Here is a 22989-nt window from a genome sequence, read left to right as displayed (position 1 = left end):
TTGTGAGATACAGAGGGATGAGTGATGACTTCCATGCCAGCGAGGCAGGGAATTTTCTCCAGGTTTCTGTCTGAATTTTACCCCATGTATTGAAATTACTGAATCCCCTGGAGCAAGTCACACTGGCAATGCCAAAACCGATCTGAAGAAATGTGCCAAGAAAGTGAGCCAGGTGCGGAAACCTAGCCCTCCAAACAGATTCAGTGCCATGGATTGTACAGTGGGCCCTTGGTATCTGCTGGGATTTGGTTCCAGGACCCCCCATGGATCCCAAAATCTGTGGATGCTTATGTCTCATATATGCATTGGGGTATTATTGTTATTGTTATCATCCTCCTCCTCCTCCTCCTCCTCCTCCTCCTCATCCTCATTACAGGGGTTTTGTTCCAGAATTCCCCCCTAAGGATACCAAAATCAGTGGATGCTCAAGACCCATTATATACAATGGCATAGTCAGATGCAAAAATGACAAAATCAAAGTTTGCTTTTTGGAACATATATATATATATATATATATATATATATATATAAAAAAAAACTCAAGCCCTGGATGGTTGAATCCGTGGATATGGAGGGCTGGCTGCACTCTTAAAATGTTTTGGATTAAAACCCAGAGTAGATCTACAATCTCGCCAACACGGGAGCCATGGGTTGCCACTGATGATGATCAGAAGTCACTGTGTTCAGGTGACTGGCATCAGAGCCTACAGAGCCTCTGAAGCTTACTCCCTTCATGATCATTTCTTGGCTGGCGGAGAGCAAGGAAATCACTGGAGTGTCTGGCAATGTCACAGTATCCAGATGCAAGATGAGTTGAGTACAGTACTTATATCCCAGCTGTACAGTAGGTCTGGTAGTCATAAATGGCTATGCTAGGCCAAGCCATGAAGAATTGCTGCCAATGTGTGCGTATATATATGTGCGTGAGAGAGAGAGACAGAGAAAGAGACAGACCAAGGGAGTCCAAGGTTCATATCTTCACCACTGTCCAGTTGACTTGCCCAAGGCCACTTAGCAGATTTCCACGGCTGAGTGAGGATTTGAACTCTGATCTCCCAGAGCCCTAGTTCAACGCTCAAACCATTGCGCCAGGTTGGCTTATACATATATCCTAAGGGAAGCCAATTGTAGGGCATAAAATGGTGTCACAGGGCAACTTCCATGTCAAGTCAGATCAAATCACCTTTTATTGCGCTGGCCAAAGGCCATGGCAAAAGACTTTTTAAAAATACACCAGACGTTTAAAACAAAACAAAACACACAAGAGTACAAAAGTGCAAAAGACATCCTATCCTTTACCATGGAGTTACAACGATTGCCGGTGTAAAATAAAAACCTTTCCAGTTATTGGTAAATTTATACATGGCCATCATTAAAAAAATCAGAGGAATACTTTGAATCCGCATGATGTTTCCGACCATTTTATTTAACCCTCTCACTTCCTGAGCAAGGCAAAAAAGGCTGCTTTGTGTGTTACATAGTCACTGATATCACTCAAAAGAAATTGAACCAAACTGATAAGAGAGTCCCCACTTCCATTTGAACTTCCATGTCAGCGGGGCAGTGAATCCGTTCTGGGTTTTTAGTCCAAAACAGACAACAGAAATAATCCAGTTTGGAGACTGCTTCAACTCTACTACAGTAGCTCAATGCTAGGGGATTCTGGAAACTAGTATTGTGAGGCATTTAGAGAGCTCTGGTACCATATTAAACTACAGTTCCCTAGATTTCCTAGCACTGAGCCATAGCAGTTAAAGTGGTCTCAAACTGGATTATTTCTGCAGTATTCTGTGGACCTTTGTCTCAAATGTAAAAGAGATATCCATGGTCTTAAGCGTACTCTGAGCTTAGGCATCTAAACCTTGGCTCTCTCCTTTAAAGTTCACACCAAAACCCAGAGAAGAGTCACCAAACACCATATTGCCGCCTTACAGGGTTGTCGCGAGGCTCAGATAAGCATTTCATCTCATCCCTCTTGAAGAAAAGGAAGTCTTTCCAGCCTTTGCCGAGTATTGCTTTTATTTGCGCCTTGGCTGCCTTTCTGACAGATCCGCTTTGATTGTTTTTTACATGTTTGCGCTGCTGGTATGGAATTGTTCTACTTTGCAGACTATGCAACTTGTTTTGATGATTCTGTTTTGCAGCCTTTAAAAAGAGATCATCTGCCTGCTTTTCCTGCTGCGTTTCTTCTTGCTTGCATTTGTTCTACTCTGTTACTCTCGTTTCAAGCTCTCATCCATTTTTCTTTCCAGGACAGGTGAGCCATGAACCAAACTATACAAGCCAGAGAGAGATGGCTTCCCCTGCAAGAAAACTGGGGAAATAAGATGCTTTCCTTTTGTCCTGCCTTGCATTTTTAAAAAAGGTATCCATGTGGGTGGGTTTTATTGGCTGCAAAAAGCCCAATATGCTTCTGCCGATTAATTATTTCATTGCCTTCTTCGGGGACCATCAATTAACCATGCCTACAGAGATCTCCGAGAATTGGTTTCCAAAATTAGAATCATTCCAGTTCTAGCAGAGAAGACTATGGAAGAGGAATGTCTTCAAGGCAATCTTGAAGGCTGGCCAATTTTTTGTTCCATGACCTTTTCAGGGGTTTCATTCTGTTTCTTCAGAGGCATTTGTGGAGAGCGAGGTCTGATCCCCAGATACAGATGCATACGCTTCCATAGTCCTCGGAATAAGAGTGATATGGGATATGGGCAAGGAGAAGGGGCACAACGGATCATGCCCTTTCAAAGGGGAACCGTGACACACACCTCACAACTTCAGAAAATTTAACCTACAGGTTGAAGGGGTTGTCATTTGTCCCTGAAAGGCGCTTCTGCTTCCCGGACAGTAGTTCTGCAGAAGTGCACCCAGAAGCAGGCAGAAATGCTGCCCAGTTGCACCATCTGCTCTCCCCTCCTCCCTGGGCAGTTTCATTTCACCTCTTTTCCCTCCTTCTTCCTCTCATCAGTTGGCCAGTTTCTCTTCCCCTGTTTTCCCCTTCCCTCTCTTTGCTAGTCAGTTGCCCTTCTCTCTGATCCTCCCTCCCTTTCTCCTTCCCTTCCTCCCTTCTTTCCTCCCTCCCTCCCCTTTTTCCTTTCTCTCTTCCTTCCTTCCTTCTCTCCCATCCTCCCTCTGTCTCCTTTCCCCTTCCTTCCTTCCTTCCTTCCTTCCTTCCTTCCTTCCTTCCTTCCTTCCTCTAGGCTTCATTTCTCTCTCCCCCTCTTCCTCCCTTTTCCACTGGGCAAGTTCTCTCCTTCTTCTGGCCCATCCTTTCTCTTCCCTCCATCCCTTCTGCATTGTAAAGGGATGCAGGAGAACGCACAGCTTCCCCAAAGGCAGGTGTTTCTTCTGGGGAGCAGGGCTGCCACCTGGTGCGCTCCGCACCCCCAGCACCCTCCTAGTGGCACCCCTGCCTCCTTCATCTCTACCCTGGTCCCCTTCTCCTCTAAACCTCAGCTCCATCCTTTGGGTGGGCATCCCTCGATCCACTCCCCTTGGTGGGTCCAGAGAAGGAAGGAGGAGAGCATCCCTTCCTCCCTCTGGTCCTCTTTGTAGGGCATCCAACATCCCAAAGGCAGGAGCAACAGCATCAGCATCAGAGGAGAAGAAGAAGAAGGGAGGGAGCGAGAGAGGAGGAGGAAAAAGGAAAAGAGAGGAGGTGGTTGGGAATACAGCCAATCCAGAACGACTGCCTCTTTCTCTCATCCCCCCTTCCTCCCTTCTTTTCTTTTTCCCCCTTTCTTTCTTTCCTCCCTCCTTCTCTCTGTGCCTCGGATCTGCCGGGTTTATGGAAAAAAGGATGCCTGAAGGGAGGCGGTGAGGGAGCTGCGCATGGAAGAAGACTGGCCTCTCCATCATCCCCTCCAGGGACTGGCCTCTCCATCCTTCCCACCCACCTCTTCTGGCCCCCTCTTCTTCCTCCCATGGCCCCCAGTCTTGGATTATCCTCCTTCTGCTGGACGGCCTCCTGCTGCGCTTCTCCTGCTGCGCTTCTGCAAAGAGGGACCCTGAGGAGGAAGAGGCTCCAGCGCAGCATGTAATGCTCCCAGGCTGCTGTCCCTTTGCTCAGGTGAGTCCCAGCCCAGGAGCCAGGCGTCTGGGCAGCCCTGGGCATCTGGGCATGGGCACCTGGACCCGGCTCTGCTCCTCTAGCCCAGAGCCTGGGGACCCTTTTTTGGTGCATGAGCATTTGGGGAATGGTCTCCAGAAACCTGGGTCCCTTTGCTCACCTGGCTCTTGGGTGATGTTGGGGGTTGTGGGGGATTTGCAAACAGAGAGGGGAAAGGCTAGTCTTCTTTTTCTCAACCCCCCCATCAGACTACAGGGGACCCCCAAGGGTCATCCAGTCCAACCCTCTGGCCATATAGGATTCTTCCTCTTCTTCCTCCTCCTCTTCTTCTTAGAATAGAATCATAGTATCACAGAATCATGGAGTTGGAAGAGACCTAAGGCAGGGTCATCCAATCCAACCCCTTGCCATGGAGGATTCCTCCTCCTCTTCTTAAAATAGAATCATAGCATTGGGAGACACCCCAAGGGTCATCTAATCCAACCCTCTTGCCATGCCGGATCCCTCTTCCTCTTAGAATAGAATCATAGAGTTGGGAGAGACCCCAAGGGTCATCTAGTCCAACCTCCTTCCATGTAGGATTCTTCCTCCTCCTCCTCCTCTTAGAATAACATCATACAATCATAGAGTTGGAGGAGACCCCAAGGGGCTCCCAAATAAACCCAAGGCAGCTCCCAAATAAGAAAAGAGGTGGCTTGCTAATCTCTGTTCATACTTTGGTCGAAGACTATAGATAAAATTGATGGATTGAATCTCTGTTCAAAAACCTTTGTGATCTAACAAATAGGTCAAAGATTTAACCCTGGTTTAAAATGTCTTTGTCATACATTGTGCAAAGGAGAGACTCGAAAATAATATGATTACTTTGAATACATATATATATATATATGTACACACACACATATACTGTACATACATACATATACATACAATGCTTTTGGATTCAATTAAAGATTGAAGGATTTAACCTTGATTTAAAATGTCTTCATTATACATTATGCAAAAGAGACAATAAAATAATATTATTACTTTGGAGATAGCTAGCTAGCTAGACAGATAGAGATATGCACAAACATACATACATATACATACAATGCTTTTGGATTCAATTAAAGATTAAAGAAAGTGACACCAAGTATGTAACAGAGGGAGAAATAACTGACGAAAAGCTCTTCTATCTAGAAGGATGAACGATGTGGAAGTTAAATATGAAGAGAGATCAATGTGTGAATGTGATTACAGAAACAGGGACAATGCAAGATTGATTTGAAATTTGATCTCAATCCAATTCAAAACAATGAAGCAAAGCAAAAACTTCCTGCGAAGGAGAGTCCCACAGCTTCCAAGGCAGGCTGCTTCCAAAGGTCTTTGAAAATGGAGCAAGGCTCAATCCAGCCTGTTGTTGTCATTGTTGTTGTTGTTGTGTGCTGTCAAGCAGACATCTGGCAACTTTATGGTTATGCTAGGAATAGCCCTGCTCAGGTCTTGCAAACTCAGGTCTTCCCGGATTAAACCTTATGTTTCTGATTTAAACGCAGGAGTCCATCACTCCTTTGCAATTTAAGGTGATTCGATGTTAAGCCTGAAACCATATAAGCAACCCATTGCGTCCTTTCCAAGGAATAAGCTGTGCTGAACTCAATGGGGTTTGTTCACTTTGAATAGATTGGTCCTGCTGGAATGGTTTGGGTGCTGGACTAGGACACTGGGAGGCCAGGGTTTGGATCTTGCCTTGGCCATGGAAACCCACTGGGTGACCTTGGGCAAGTCACACTCTCTCAGCCTCGGAGGATGGCAATGGCAACCCCCCTCTGAAGAAACCTGCCAAGAAAACCCTATGATAGCTTCGCCATAAGGGTGGAAGGGCAAAATCCTCTGTCTGAAACTGCCCCAGAGTAGCTATGCTCAACATACAGGTGAAGTGATGAGGCTAGAAGGCTAGGGTTTTGGGGATATAAATGTACTAGGGTTAGATTAAAGGATTTCAGACTAACGCATATTAAGGGTTGGGATGGAGGACTATTAATTCCAGATACTGCAATGACTTCATCTTGTTTCTTTGCACATGATGTTAACGTTTTCCTCTCCCAAGCTCAGATTGGTGCACATGGTTTTCTTCCTTGTCACTTATCTCCCCATAGCACCCCTGTGAAGCAGCACAGGCTGAGACAGTGTGACCGAACCATGGTCGCTCAGGGAGGTTTGAGGCTTTGGGGGTTTGAAGCTGGATCTCCCAAGTGCCAGACCAGTGGTCTGACCACTACACTGCACTACCACTCAAAGGATCCCATCGCCACAGGGCTTGTATGTCACCCAAAGGCAATGTGTTCTGTTTGCTCCTTCCACCTTTGGAGGAAGAGCTATTCCACAATGTGTGACTTCAGAAGTATGCACCAGGGATGGGCAAAAGGTGGACTTGAGGCCACATATGGCCCACCAAAAGTTGTTTTTTGTGGCCTTTAGCCTCTCCTGAAAAACCCAAGACCACCATTTGTTCTGGCACCAAAAGGAGAGCAAGAAAGACAAGGTGATTTGTCCCTCTTGAAAATCTCAGGGAGATGCAGTTCTTTTAAATGTGCCACTGAATCCATCTGCAGTGTTTAACGTTCAAAAGCAAAACCTTTATTTCCCCCAAACTCAAGACATCTGGCCACATCAGTCCAGGGGGGGCATGGAGGGTCATTGGGACAGAAAAACCCTGATCCCATTCTCTGTTGTCCATCTCATATACACCTTAAAGAGTTTATTTTCTTAAAACTTGTAAGATGTGGATGGGGCATGAGGTGTTTTCTTTACTGCCAGCCTTGATTCATATATGACCTATGGCATGAGAGACCTCCAAGTCGCCCTATCCTTAAAAGATCCGTTCAGGTCTAGAAGACTCAGCCTTGGTTTCCTTGACTGAGTCTATCCATCTGGAAGGTGGTCTTCCATTTCTCCTCCTGCCTTCTACCTTTCCATTATTGTCTTTTCCAGGGAATCATGTCTTCTCCAGATATGGCCAAAGCATATTGGCCTCGGTTTAGTCATCTTGGCTTCTGGGGAGAGTTTGCCTGTCCTTTTTTCTTTGGATGTCTCAACTGTCTTTCTAAATCCAGTAACATCCAAAACCCACCCAACAGTGATGCTTTTATTGGAGCAACCCAAATGTACCAATATACATGTTGCTAGCTATATTGGGCATTTTGGTCGGCCCAATAAAAGCATCACTGTTGGGTGGGTTTTGGAAGTTATTGGACTTTGCTATATGGCCAGCATGGCTACTCCTGGATATGTCTGTCTAAATGCTTAACCACAAGCTATTGCAATGCTAGATAGTTGGGAACTGAAGGACAATGTCAATTGGAGAGAGCAGAATTAATTTTTCTTTCAGATCCAAATTTCTAGCATTGCAGAGAGGAAGATGTCAAAAATCTTTTACACATCTGGAGCTCCTCTCTTTGCTCTGCCTGAATTCCTTTGGCCACTTTGCTTCATCTTTGGATACATAAACTGTATTTCTAGATGATGAACTGATGTTTTAAGTTACTGCACTGGCAGAAATTTGGGGATTGAAGGAAAATGTCACTGGGGAAGCAGGATTCTTTATTTGGGAGGTTTTGCCCAATCTGGGGACCAAATTTGGGAGGGCAAAACCTCCCCAATAAAAATGGTGCTTCTGTTCCCATGAATTTTTCCTTCAGTCCCCAGATTTCTAGCATAGCGACACCCCAGATCTCACCGTTTGCCCCCAAAGAATTGTGAATTCCTATATCTGTCATATCAGAGTAAGAGGGAGAGGATGCTCATTTTTAGATACATCCGCTTTTGTTCTCTCCTTTCTCTTTGAATCATGCCACGAAGGAAGAGGTACAGAAGTGAAGTCTCTAACTTCATTCCCAAAGCACTCACCAGAGTCGGGGCAACCAGGGATCTCACAAGCATCTCACAAGGGCTGTGCAAAACGTGCACAGGTGCTGATTCATCTAGGTTTTATTTCTGGAGCTGTGTGCATGTGTATGTTTGTGTAGTAGGGGAAGGAATGGATCCTAAATCTAAATGACAATTGTTTAATTTGACTTGGCTGTGCACTCCGATTTTTGTTTGAGGCCGCATGGATTTCGTCACAGTGGCTGTGCACGCATGTTTTTGATTCTTAGCATAAAATGCCAGCATAAACACGCATACTCCTCTGATGACTGAGAAAGGAGGTTGGGGGGGGGGGGGGAGGTATTTCTTTCTTTCTTTCTTTCTTTCTTTCTTTCTTTCTTTCTTGGTTTTGATTTTTTTGCAATGACATAGGTTTCTGTTTTGGGAATGCCAGAAAGAGTGATGGGGAGAGAGAGCGACTTAGAGATGTGCACCCACTTGGACACATAAACAGCCTTTGGGTTGCAAAAAGGTAGACATGATGTCACTGGGGAGCCTTTTGGGCCACATTGGACATAATTCTCCTCTTCCCATGGTTGTTGTTGTTATTCTTATTCTTCTTATTATCATCTGCTTGGCCCTTTGCTAGTTCCATTGGCGTTTTAAAACGCACACACTTCAAGACTGCAAAATGGCCTTCATCTCTGTTTGCTTCAATTATACTGTGGCTTTAACCATTGCATTTCCAGTCTGGGAGCATCTCAGTTGTTGTTCTTGTTGTTGTTGTTGTTAGTGATGCTGAAGTTTAAAGATATTTTAGCCACTTGCTCCCATTGCATTTTGGTATGCTTTTTGGATCACCTAAAACCACGCAGAAGAAGGTTCCTTTGGTCCTTCAGGGCTGAAGCGAAAGGGCAATATTCATCTGAACTCCTTTTTGTTGTGCACCTCTGGCTATTTCCATCATTGACGCCGAGTTTCATTGTATCTGAGAATCTTTTTGTTGGGTCTAGCGGCGGAGAATTCAATTCCATGCTGTGCCTGGTAAAATTTTAAACATGCCTTATTTCATCCAGTCAATTGGAAACAAGGACGGAGTGGAAAGTTTTGGCATTGTAAAGACGATGGGGTGAAAGGAGCTGCTTTCTTGTCCCAGAGGTGGCCAAAGGATCTCCAAATCTCTTTGGAAATGTTAGAAATTAGATAGTTACCTGTCGGAGATCCTATTGCTGTGGATTCCTGCAATGGTGCAGAAGTCAGACTTCATGATCTTTGGGGCTCTTTCCATTCCAACTCTGTTGAAAAGAGGCTGATTTCTTTCCATGTGAAGCTTCAAAGAAAATCAACAGAAATCCCATCCTTTGGAAGAAGAAAAAAACACCGACTAAATCTGGGCCTCTACAAGAGCTTTGATACCTGTCTTTGTTATAATGAATAAAAAGGCTGTGGGGAAGGAAGAGAGAGATGCATCCTCATTTGTTCTCTCTCTGAATATTCACATTGAGTTTCTCTTGAGTGTTTAAGTAGCAGGTAAAAGCAGCTCATGGTTTCCCTCTCGAGTCTTTCTGGCAAACAATAAATCCACCTCTATAGGAGAGTCAGTGCATGATGGGTCTGTTGATGCAGCCACAGACTCCATGCTCCCATTTCCTCTCACCTTTCATGTTTTGTTTTGCAACCCCATGCATGGATCAGTAAATGTTCGGAGCAACACAGGCCGCATCATCTCAGAGATGATGCCGTGCACGCATTTGCCCACAATGAAAGGGGGCAGGTGCTGGTTTGCTTCCCAACGGTGGCAAGAAAGGCTCCAAATTAGGGTAATGTATCCAGCAATTGCGATCGATTCAGTGCGCAGAGTCTCTGAAGATTCACAGAAGTCCTGGCAATTTGGTTCCGAGAATCTGACGTTGGCTCTGAAGACACAGTTGTGTCTTTAGCCCAGGGGGTCGGCAAAGTTGTTGCCATGGTGAGCATCACTCTAAACCTTTTGCAAGGGAAGCTGAGCACCAAATGGACAAGCGTCTCGCACTGCTCCTGCCAACCCAGATTGGAGCCAGGATTGGGCTTTGCAAGGCGGCAGATCCATCTTTGCAAACCTGGGGAAGTATCTCCAGTTTCTCCAAAACACAGCATGCAGAAAGAGAGATAAGACTCTCCCTCTCTCCATCCAACTGCCCTTGAAGAAAAGGGTGCGAACATCTGCATTGCAACAATGGCAAATGCCCTCTTGCAAAGCATTGCTGCTTTTTGGAGGGGTATATTTGGCTACAACTTGAGAATGCTGAAGTTTGGGATAAGGCTGGGATCTGAAATGCATCCTCTTTGTTGGGGCTTTCTTCTCTTTTGCCATTTGCTGGTTTTAGGTCAAATCTGCACACTGTTCTTGTTGTTGTTGTTTCTTCAAGTTGACTCAGACTTATAGCAAACCTGTCCTAGGGATTTCTTGACAGAGATGGCCAAGGGATCTCCAAATCTCTTTGGACATTTTAAAACCGAAATTACATAGCTACCTGTCATACATACAACACCATTTGTAAGGCAAGCTTTCAACCCCATCCATTAACCTTACTAGGATGCAACTAACATGAAATTAATAAGTCTAAGAAGAGTAAAACAACTGAGTCAGTTGGCCTACCAACTCTTAGGTAAATCCCATTGATTCAATGAATTTGTTGTGGGTAACAATTTGGAGTTGGGGTGCCAACTTCAAGAACTTGGGGTTCCTTCCAACTCTGTAATTCTGTGATTCTGAATGGAAGTTGGATGGCCATCTTTTGCAGGTGCTTTAACTGTAGATATCATAACTGGGGATAGGAGTAGATGACCCTTAGGGTCCTTTCCAGCTCTATCATGCTATATTTCAGTGCTGGTCATTCAGTCCATATCAATTGAGAGGTCTCATAAAAACCTGTAAATGCACTCTTTCTAATCCTTTAGCGACCTTCTATGGTTTTTCAAACCACTCCTCAAAGGGATATTGACAGATTCCCAAGACTGCTAGTTCTCTCTCTCTCTCCAACTGTCAATACATTTGTGTCTCATTCCACATCCATTTTACTGACAGCTTCATTTCACATCTTGAATGAGATCCTCAAGTGCTAGCAACTCTTCTCCAGCAAAGTTGACTAAAAATAACAATGATCGCAGGCACAGAAGTTGCAAATAGCTTGTTATGTTTGCACAGGAGGAACTAAAGCAGCGATGAAAGTGTCCTAATCCCCACCTGAGGTTTTCCCCTCCTAAAGCAAGCTGAATTTGATCTTGTAACCATTTCAGTTTCTCTTGTTGTTGCGTGATAGGGGTATGCTGGTCAGTCTTGCAGGGTCTGCTTTAAACATGGCAACACTAGACTCCCCAGTTGTTTAACGTAGGGATGGGCAATTGTGGAAGGGCAGTAGACCATGAAGTGCGAAACCCTCCCATAGCATTCCTCTGCAAATATATTTTCTGCCCCAAATGTCCTCTTGGGAGTAGAGGAACATTTTGCCACATTTATGGGCCACAAAATTGCTCCAGGGCCCATATGGGACACACTTTGCCCACACCTGGTTGAACAAATCTAAGAGCATGGCCTGAATTCTATTGTTCCTCCCCTTTAGGGTAGACCCACACCATCCATTGGATTTACTTATATGTTGACTCATCATCCAAGAACTGATTCAATGGGTCTACTCCAGTTGGGATTCTGGGCTGTGTATTCAGATTCCTGAGAGCCAAGTTGAATTGGGAATTACATGGACCTTTGGTTGCATGCATCCAGATGGACCTTGTGTGGCCCTCATCTCCAGACCTTCTCCCCCAACCAGTTCCCTCTAAATTGACCAAAAATGACTTTAGGTTGTGCTGCTCTATCACTGTAATAAAGATGAACTGAACTGAATGACTTTAGGGACCACAATTTTGCTTTGCAATGCTATTTCGGATTATGGGGGCTCAGTACCATTGAACATGGCCCCCGATATTGTCCAGAAGTGACTACAACATCACTTCTGGTTCCCAAGAATGGTGCCATGCATCCCATTCAGGGTTGAGAGGAGCTGAAAATGCCTCTCTCTGCTTCCGCGCATGACCTCTTCCAAGGCAAAGCATCACTAACCTGTATTCTTTGTTCTTTGAGTGTGGCATCATGCTTAAGAGCATAAGAAGGGGATTTATGGGATTGGTTTGATCAAGACTGGAGAACCTGTTTTGGTCTGAGGGCTGAATTCAAAGAAGTTTTTGGAGATGGGATCAAAGGCAAAGGAGTGGGGGGGGGGAGAGACTATAATACCTGCATGTTTTAATGCTCATCGCTTGCTGCCTATAACTAAGCCTTAGGAGAGATTTCTCAGTCTGCTAGAAAAGCACCCAGCGATGGGGTCAGAGAAAAGGATTTCTCCGTAGCATCACCTCTGCTGCAGAAATGTCTCTCAAGGGAAATCAGGCTGGCTCCAACCTTGATGAGCGTCTCCCAGCTGGCTAAGTCTACATTATCCTGCATGGCCTTTGGTCTTTAATACTCATTTTCAAATTGGCTTTAAAAAAACAACAAAGAACATTGGCTTTTTCAAAAGAGAGAGAGAGAGAGAGAGAGAGAGAGAGAGAGAATTGTTTTAAAATCTGCTTTTCTAGCATGTTTTACATCGGTTTTATTCCACACCGTTTGGAAAGCCTTCCACTCCCTGCTCAAAAAAGAGATTAAATGATAAGAAGTATCGCTATCTAGGGAAACCCAAGGGTCCAGATTATTCCCACAGGAAGACTGGATTGAATCAATAATCTGGAGGCCCCCAACCCTTCCATTGAACTTTACCCAGTTCCAATGGCAGCAGATGGATTCAGTATTCTTAGGATGATGAATCTGTTCCAGGTTTTAGAACAGAGGTTCTCAATTCGTGGGTCATGATTCCTTTGGGGGTTGACCAATCCTTTCACAGGGGTCGCCAAAGGCTGTCGGAAAACACATATTCCCGATGGTTTTAGGAACTGAGACACCGCTCCTCTATCTGTTGGGGGTCACCACAACATGAGGAACTGTATTAAAGGGTCACAGCATAAGAAAGTCGAGAACCACTGTTTTAGTACTTTAAAAGAGCAAGCCATGGTGCGGAACTTATTTTGGGGGGAAGACTTCAGCACCTTAGATAGTGTCTTTGGAAAGGAGCAGATTCAGCACAACAAAATAACTCTAAGGAGCTCTCCAAGGTGCGGAACTTGGATTTCAGCACCTTAGATAATGTTATCTAGAACCCTAGAACAGTGGTGCTCAACCTTCCTGATGCCATGACCTTTTAATATAGTTCCTCATGTTGTGGTGACCCCCAACCATAAAATTGCGGTGTCTCGGTTCCTAAGGCCATTGGAAATATGTGTTTTCTGACGGTCTTAGGTGACCACTTTGAAAGGAGCCTGGAGAAGAGAAGGTAAAGAGATTATATGAGAGCCCTGTTTAAATACTTGAAGGCATGTCATATTGAGGAGGGAGCAAGCTTGCTTTCTGCTGCTCCAGAGAAGAGGATCCAGTAAAAGAGACTCCACTTCAACATTAGGAGGAACTTCCTGAGAGTAACGGCTGTTTGACAGAGGAACACACTCCTTCCTTGGAGTGTAGTAGAGTCTCCTTCTTTGGAGGTCTTTAAGCAGAGGCTGGATGGCCAACTTTCAGGGATGCTTTGATTGAGAGTTCCTGCATGGCAGAATGGAGTTGGACTGGATGGCCCTTGCGGTCTCTTCCAACTCTATGATTCTATGACCCCCAAAGGGGTCGTGACCCACAGGTTGGGAACCACTGCCCTAGAACAAATCCATCACTCTGCTAACATAACAGTCACCAGCCAATGCTGCCCCAATTCAGCATTGGTTGCAAGATACCTAGCAGCCAGCAAGCAGGAGGTGGATGCTGATGCCGAGCATCTCCTAACCCTCCTCTTAGGTACTCCTACTCCAGCATCGTCATTTTGCCCCTTTTCATACAGTGTTTATTGATAATGTAAGGCAGAGAGAGACAGAGAGAGAGACAGCAAGAAGATAGAGCCAAGAGTTTAGGATGCAGACTGAAATATTCAGAGTGCCACAATATTCTCTTGCAGATACGCCACTTCAAAATGCATTGTAATCTGTTAGCGGGAGAGAGAGCGTTGAATGACTCAGATGAATGTAGCTCCGAGTAAACAAACATGTAAATCATTTTTTGGCTACAAAGGGAGAGGGAGAGAGCAGGGGGAAGGAAGCATTGTTCGGAGACAAGGCGCTCGGAGTGATACGATCTGCAAAGTGTCCGTCAAATCCGGTTGAGCTGAGCTACCTCAAAAGAAAAGTAATGCGGGGTCAGAGATCGCGGAGATGGAAAGCGATGGATTAAAGTAATGCAGTTAGCTGTTAACAGCTTACTTTTTGGAGTAACACGGGTGTAGTGGGGTCACGTTTCGAAAGCAATGTAATCGGCGGTTATACAAAAATACTTGGCCCTGGCGTCCTGCTCTCTTCCGAGTGTCCATTATAGTCAGGTTTTTAAGTGCTGTACCTTGGCTTCCTTGTTGGCGCACTGGAGGCGATGCTCTTTTAAACCAAACTGCATTCCTCTTGGCAGAAGGAGATTGCTTTGTGATGTATCCGGCTGCTAAATATGTTAAACTAGCCCTAGAGAGGAAGGGAAGTTTAATTCCTCCCGCTGATGCAATACGCTTCTGGAGCCGTTTTAATTAATGCCTTCTAATTAACTCCACTAGTATTTTAGCCCGTTTTATAGAATCGGTTTATCTCTTTTTTCCTTTTAAGAGTCGTTTTAAATATTTTATTTCATTTTTTTCTGATCTGTTTTTTCTGTGCGTATGCAAAAACAAAAATCACACCAACAACCACAGCAAGCCATTAGACTGTGAGGTTTGTGTGCATCTAGAAGATCCTCTACTGATGGAGGAAACTTAATGCCCCCAAAGAGCCCCTGCGGAAGAAGCTAGTAACTATAGGATAGTTTAAGTTTTCCTAAGGGTTCAGCCTTTGCTAAGGAAACTAACATGTTAAACATCAACAATGCCAAAGCCAATCTGCTCTAGCTTTAAAATCAGCAGCAGAAATGTGCCTTTGTCTGACTCTGCTTCCCTAAGGACTGAGACTGACTCCAAAAACAACACAAGTAGCTTGAAGTCCAAAACAAAAGTTTACTAATGGCTTTAATCTATAGTTACAAAGAAGCTGGACACATTCCAGCTTGCTGATATCCCTCTTAAACTATAACTGAAGAGCCCTTTGGATGCTTGAAAATGGCTGTCATATCATGCTTAAATCTTTTCCTCCCTGGGCTAAACATATCCAGCTCCTTTCATCATTCCAAAAAGGGTTCAGTTTCCAGACCTTTCATCATCTTAGTCATCCATCTCTGGACACGTTCCAGCTTGTTGATATCCCTCTTGAACTATAATGCCCAGAACTGTACTCCAAGCAAGTTCAGTTAGGCTTGAGTACAAAGTCAATCCATTTCTAGCTTGATCCTTCCTGAAAGAAGGAGAAGGTTCTTCATTTTCCTGAGTTCCCTCTGCCAATGTGCCCTTTTTCAATAATACGAATGAAGCCCTAAGGACAACCATCTTCAGGCAGCAGTTGGAGATAGATAGGTATGTAATAATGGCTGTCATAGAGAAGACAGTCGCTTCTAGCTACATGGATTTCATCAGCAACCGGTCCATTTCTGGGCACACTTTAAAGTACTGGTTATGACCTGCAAATCCCTGTATAGCTTGTATTTGAAAAATACTTGCAGTGAGTTAATGTACTGCAATCCACAAACCATACATCTATGGTACAGTGAGCTCTTGGTATCCATTTGGCTCCAGGACCCGCCATGGATAGCAAAATCCATGGATGCTTGTCTCGTTGTTCTTGGTACTGTTGTGTGTCTTCAAGTCGTTTCCAACTTATGGTGACCCTAAGGCGAATATAGTGGGATTTTCTGGGGCTGAGAAGGTGTGACTCACCCAATGGGTTTCCATGACCAGTTGGAGAACGAAACCCTAATCTGTAGAGTCTTAATGGAGTATGTTCAAACCACTTCCCCATGCTAGCTCTAATGTCACTGTAAAATGGTGCCCCATATATAAAATGGCAAAATCAAGGTTTGCTTTTATGGAATTGTTAAAAATATGTATTTTCAAGCCATGGATAGTTGCATCTCTGGATGTAGAATTAGTGGATATGGAGGGCCGAGTATGATATATGCAACCTTAAACTAAACATAAACTAGGAAAGAAAGAAAAATGATTCAACAGTAGGAATATCTTCCACTGTTCTAGGACTATAAACGGCATCCATACATTAGAAAATTAATTTCCAGGACAAGGTCCAGCTTTTGGCTTTATTGAGTGAGACATCCTTATATATTTCTGCCAGGATGAAGATTGCATTTCCCTAAGTATTAACTGATGGAAGGGATGCATTTTCCAAGTCCCTACTCCAGCTAGATGCATGCATCAATCAAAAGACAAGTCCAAATGACGATACGTTTCGGAGAAAGCAACACCTTTAATTAATCCACATAAAACTGTCAACAAGGTAGAGTTAATGCTAAAGCACGGCATCTCATTTAAAAAGACTGTTTACTGTAATCTAGTATGGATTTCAAAAAACAAACCAACAAACCAGTGCCTCTAAAGGTGAATGAAAATGGAATCTGGCACATTTTATTTTCAACTCCGCAGACATACTAACCCAGAAATGCTGCATTTCATAGATATTCTGCCTTGAACTTCCTTTTGAAGCATAGTATTCCCTGGAGATGAAATGCAGGGACCACTTTGAGGGGATCTCAGTTTCTTATGGTATCCTGACATAACAATAAGGAATAGGAAGACAAAGGGAAAAATCATTACTCATACATTTCAAGAAAAGCAAACCAAGGCCTGATTCCCACTACCTTTTAAACCGGATCACAAATCAGTTTGAACCGATTCAAATGACCCTGGTTCCCACTTGAACCGAATCACTGAAGTGAATCATAGTGGAAAGGGGGGCCATGCGCTAGACCCATTTAACCCACGTCTTTTTGATACTGATGCTTTCCATGTGTTTTTGGATAAATCCATTTCGCGCAAGTGCGAACCAGATGCGGATTGGAATCAATTTAAATTTGCCCTTCAGCTGGCTGGAGCGGGTCCATTTTGAACCGATTCATTCGTGAATGTGAACCACAAGTGGGTTATTTTAGAGGGAAACAATGCGATCGGGGCAAATGTAGTGTGAACCATGCTCCGCTGTCGAATCGATCCATCAATTCAGATTGCACACCGATTTATTTGTAAGTGGGAATGAGGCCCAAATATCTAAGTATACTCCATTGTGGAGTATGTCTGTCTCACTTCTGAATGTTGCAAGTGTTGTTAAAACCTCTTATCCATTCAGTCATAGGTAGGGAAATGTTATCTTTCGTAAAAATTACATTTCCTAAAGATAACATTTCTCCAGATAAATGGAGAATCAGCCAATAAAAGATCCATTTCCACTGACCATGCGTTAAGTTCCAAGGCGCAGCGAAATAAGTTCACATGAAAAGATCACAGTCCGGATCTAGCATTTATTCCTTTTCAAAGCATAAGTGGGTAGTGATTTTTACAAAAAGAAATGTTGATAGTAATTCAGAAACTGCAATTAATTATCTGTTTAAAGGAAGCGAGCCAAAGACATGTTTTCACAATATGGCAAAGCGGTTGTCTTTGGGATTAAATTAACAGAAGAACAAGGGGGAGAAAGCAGAACGGACCCATTCACAGTTTTGCAGCCAAGGTAAAACAGGGATTCGATGGAACAATACAAACATCCTTGCAGATGAAATGTATACATAGGAGACCAAAGGTTTTGGACTTGCGTTTATGTACCAGCTTCATAGTGTCAGACAGGGAAACGCTTCTCTCCATGCAATAGCAGGGCGAAATGGATGCTGTGTATGGAGCAGGTTGTTGGTTCCTCCTGGGTGTTTATTAGTCATCTTTGGCAACGCTCAGATCCTTCCTGTTTATCACAAAGTGGTAGAATAGGCTTCAGAAACTGAAGGATGCAAAATCCTCTTACGCCGGCGTAAATGCCATTGCACAAGCAGTTGCACTTTCTTGGAAATATTGCAAACATAGCCATCGGAGTCTGGAAAATCAGTGTGCAAAAGGGATCTTGCTGCACCTTTGAGACTAACTGAAAGAAAGAAGTCGGCAGCATGGGCTTTGCTAGACTTGAGCATACTTCCTCAGATGGTTTTCTTAAAAGATGCTCAGATGTTTCTTTAAAAACCATGCACCTGGCTGGTAATGATAGGTAGAGAGTTGGATCTGCTGGTATGAAATGGGAGAATCCATAGCCATATCACAACAACAGAACTCTCAGATTCCCTCCAGATATAAAATGTCTGTTCAGAGGAGGTTTGCCATTGCCTTCCACTGAGGCTGAGAGAGTGTGACTTGCCCAAGGGTATCCAATGGGTTTAATGGTCAAGTTGGAATTGAACCCTGGTCTCTAGAGTCCACAATGTCATGCTGGATCTCTATTCTAATTGGGATTGACCCATCAGATTTGGATTCTGGTCAACCTGGATGGTAAAGCATCCCTCTTTTTAGGAAGGGGAAGATTTTAGCAAAGACATCCAAAAGTCAGGCTCTAAAAATAGACCCAGAACCCTCTTAGGATAAAAGCGGTGATCATGACGGTTAGAATAATATGGAAGGAGTTGTCGTTCTGTAGGGTCTGAAGAGCAAACTCCCAGAGAGCGTGCCTGTGTCCCGTAATGATGAAATCAAGAGCAATTAGGTTCCACCAGATGTGATTAAGCAATTAAGTAATTGTCTAAGGCTAATTCGGTGATTGGCTGGCGCATGGCGGATGGCATCGTACATGGATGCTTTTAGCAGTTGGAAGAACATTCCTTATGGGGAGAGTTAACCCCATCCTTCTTCCCCAAGAATGTAATCTAGCAAGCTGTTGCATGACTGGGAACCGGGTGGAATAGAGACAAAGCGGATGTGGCTGAAACCAGACTGGTCAGCAGATTTGGAGGTCGGCTGGTGAGCAGCTGAATGTCCTCTACAAAATAAGATACGTGCCCTTTCTAGTTGCATAAACTGATGGAGCACATGGAAAAATGACTGTGGCCATGCTGGGCAGGGGATTCTGGTCATTGTAGTCCAAATAAACACCAAACTAATTGATCAGGATGGCTGGGGGATTATGTGCATACTAATATAAAAGCCACTTTTCCAAACTCTGGCTGAAACCATAGTGTTTTGTGGGTTTTTCGGGCTCTGTGGCCATGTTCCGGAAGAGTTTATTCCTGACATTTCACCTGCATCTGTGGCTGGCATCTTCAGAGAATGATGGCATGGAAGTGAAGATGCCAGCCATAGATGCCGGCGCAACATCAGGAATAAACTCTTCCATGGCCACATAGCCTGAAAAACCCACAAAACACTATGGATGCTGGCCATGAAATCCTTCGATATCACATCTGCTGAAAGCCTCTGCTTGTGCTGTCTATTTCCATGAACAAAACAGAACAGAGATCCCCTTCCAGAAAGAATGAGTAATTCAATTGCATCTCCGTAGGGTCTTTTCAACACTAGCTCCTACTCTTTCCTCGTACTCTCTCCCTAGAGAGTCTCAGCATGCCTTCTTGGGTCTCCAAACAACATTCGTGGAAGAACTTTTCTTTTAAAGATACCTTCGGCGGCTTGATCCAACTCTGTATTATTGGGCGGCGTTCATTTGTTTGTGATTGCTTTGTATTAGTTTTCATTAGGAAACACGGGGTCGTCTTTATTTGTTTTTAATGCTTCCAATCTGTCCCAGGGACCTTTGTGGCCACAGAGTAAGCTGCTAATTGAGGAAGTAAATTAATTCATCCGAGGGTAAACTGATTAATCTAAGGGAAAATTGATTAATGGAATTGCCCAGGCAGTTTAATGCCTGGCTACTTGGGCCATTTCATTAATTTAGCCATTCCTACTCAGTTATGAGTAGGACTGATGATGTTGATACTCCCACCTAGCATTAGTTACACTAGCTGGGGGATTCTGAGTCTTGTAGTCCAAAGACAGCATTCCCAAGCTCTGGTGTGGTGTGAGTCCACATTGGCAAAGTATGTTGTGTGTTTGTGGGTTGGAATAACTGGTAGTAAGATGCTTGGTGTGTACACCAGGGCTCCTTTGTCCCTTCTTTTCTCGTCTCCACACTGAATGGTGTCTTCCATGGTGTTTTGTCTTCCATGAGGACTATTTGACAGCTGTCTAAAAGAGTGTGAAGTGGAAGGCTTTCATGGCCGGCATCCATAGTTTCTTTGTGGGTTTTTCAGGCTATGTTTCCATGTTCTAGAAGAGTTTATTCCTGATGTTTCGCTGGCATCTGTGGCTGGCACCTTCAGAGAAGATGTCCAAAAGAGGTTTGCACCAATGTTTTAAAGGAACTATCCAGTGTGCTGAACAATATTCTCCAAATCTGTGCAGCACTATGGACAACTCCTTTAATGCCTATGCAAACCCAGGACAGTTTCATGAGCCATCCTGATATGAGAGCCCCTAACTACCGCTGGCTGATGTTTTAATCCCATTTTCATGGGAAATTCAGAGGTTGGACAACAGAAAGTTATCCATGGAAAGATATAGAAAATGTCAAAAGGTGTATGTCTTTATGGTAAGAGGTTATACCTGTTTGGGGAAGGTATTGGGGGGGGGGGGGGGGGGGGGGGGGTGTGATGGGATGGTGTTAGGAAAAAATTGCCTATCAATAAATCCAAGTGATGCGTTGTGCCAGGTTTAAACCCCCTTTGTAAAATCAGCCAAAAGTCCAAGCAAGGGCAATTTCATGGGGATTTCTTTTTCTGCAACATCTTGTCTGCAGTTTTCTTGGAGCAGCAAAATTTGGTCGACTCAGTTGTTAGTTGAGAATGGCTTCCTTCCTATCGTAAATCAACATTCACTTACCTTCCAAGTAATGTGGAAGGAGGCATATGCATGCTCAAAGAAACTTACGCATGCCATTGCCCCAACAGGATGCGAGCCTACGTAACTCTACATCTAAGACATCTTCATTATGAAGTCCTGATGTAGGAGCTTGGTCCAAATGTATTACGTCAGAACATGCTCCAGCCATAGAGAGATAGGTGATGATAATGTATGCAATGTGTACTCACCCATTGTTTTCAAATGCAGCAGCCTCTCCTAGCTTCTGTGTTCTTCCTCATGGATACCTTTTGCCATCTCTGCCACACTCTGATGTTACTCAGCCACACAGTTTCCCAGTTTTCATTTGCAAAATGTTGGTGAAATGAAGCATTAGTTAAGTTGGAGGAGAGATTGAGAGGCCATGGAGGCAAGCTCTCCTTTATTTCTGTGTATTTTAATATCTGTGCCACTTTTCCTATTATAGATTTAGCATGCAAAAACTTGAAAGCGCCCTGATAAAAGCTAATGCAACAAATACCACTACAAAGCAACAAATGAAACAAGAAGCTATTTCAAGCAGAATATTCTCTCTCTCTCTCTCTCTCTCTCTCTCTCTCTATATATATATATATACTGAGAACTTTTTTAAAAAGCCAGAGGCTAGTATTTAAAACGCACTGACTCAACTTGGCCCAAATGGGAGTAGGAATAAACTACAACCGAAGAGCCAGTGTGGTGTAGTCATTTGAACAATGAACTAGGAGTCTGGGAGACCAGGGTTCGAATCATCACTCAGCCAAGGAAATCTGCCAGGTGGTCTTTAGCAAGTCACACACTCTCAGCTTCAAGGAATGTAATGCAACTCCTCTCTGAATGAATCTTGCCAAGAAAAACCCATGATAAGTTCGCATTAGAGTTACTGTGAGTCTGAAAGGACTTGATGTGATACAGTGGCTAAAAAACCCAATGCAATTCTAGGCTTCATCAAAAAGGAGTACAATGTCTAGATCGAGGGAAATAATAGTGCCACTTTATTCTGCTTTGGTCAGGCTTCACCTGGAATAATCCTGTGTCCAATTCTGGGCACCACAATTTAAGATGGACAAACTGGAGCATGCCCAGAGAAGAGAAGGTTAAGTTTGGAAACCACCAAGTCCTATGAGGAGTGACTTAGGGAGCTGGGTATGTTTAGCTCAGAAAAGAGACAGTTAAGAGGTGATATGAGAGCCAGGTTTAAATATTTGAAGGGATGCCATATTGAGAAGGGAGCAAGCTTGTTTTCTGCTGCTCCAGAGAACAGGACCCAATGGATGCAAGCTACAGGAAAAGAGATTCCACCTAAATACTAGGAAGAACTTCTTGACAGTAAGAGATGTTTGATGGTGGAACACACTCTTTCAGAGATTGTGATGGAGTCTCCTTCTTTGGAGGTATTAAAGCACAGGTTGGGTGGCCATATTTTTGGGGTGCTTTGATTGTGTGTTCCTGCATGGCACTAGGAAGCTTGTTTTCTGCTGCTCCAGAGAATAGGAGATAATGGAGCAATGGATGGGAGCTCCAGGAAAAGCGATTCCTCCTAAGTATTAGGAGGACCTTCCTGACAGTAAGAGATGTTTGATGTTGGAAGATGCTGCCTTGGATAGTGATGGAATCTCCTCCTTTGGTGGCTTTGGTGGGTGGCCATCTGTCCCAGGTAGCGGTTGGCTTGTGTATTCCTGCATGGCAATTGATTGGACTGGATGCCCCTTGGGGGTCTCTTCCAACTCTGTGATTCTATTAAGAGACATCATAACAACAACAAAGCTACACCTGGATTTCTCCTGGTACTTCTTCCTCTTTCTATCCTTGCATGTTTTTGGTGAGAGGCCCTAGGAGGCCAGAGATGGATGGTATTGGTCAGTGGTTCAAAAGATCATAGGAATATAAGCTTTGAAGGGACTGGAATATCATAGCATCCAGTGGAATCCTTCTTCTTCCCCTCCTCTCTAGGTAAACTTGCAAGTATCCCATAAATATCCACGGGAGCTTCTCTAAAACTCAGTAGAATTAACTGGGCAGAATTGGACCTGAGAGGCTCAGCTCCGCTTCCATTAGCAATCAGCACAAAATCAAATTTGGAAGGGTAACTATTTGGATTTTAATGCAGTTTCCCCTCAGCCTTTCGAGAAAATGGAACCCAATCTG

At 44.0% G+C, this 22989-nt stretch overlaps 1 protein-coding gene across 1 annotated transcript in view; it reads left to right on the top strand.

Moving 5' to 3' along the window:
* The first annotated feature begins 3698 nt into the window (after positions 1-3698).
* Positions 3699-22989, top strand: part of TRPC5 (transient receptor potential cation channel subfamily C member 5) — a 112843-nt gene continuing 93552 nt past the window's right edge. The window contains exon 1 of the mRNA XM_042479205.1: positions 3699-4063. The gene's annotated coding sequence lies outside the window, so the exon portion shown is untranslated. The remainder of the gene's footprint in view (positions 4064-22989) is intronic.

The sequence above is a fragment of the Sceloporus undulatus genome, chromosome 7, assembly GCF_019175285.1.
Source record: "Sceloporus undulatus isolate JIND9_A2432 ecotype Alabama chromosome 7, SceUnd_v1.1, whole genome shotgun sequence".
Taxonomy (NCBI): Eukaryota; Metazoa; Chordata; class Lepidosauria; order Squamata; family Phrynosomatidae; genus Sceloporus; species Sceloporus undulatus.
The sequence above is the reverse complement of the archived record's forward strand: the minus strand, read 5'-3'. Positions and strand labels throughout refer to the sequence as shown.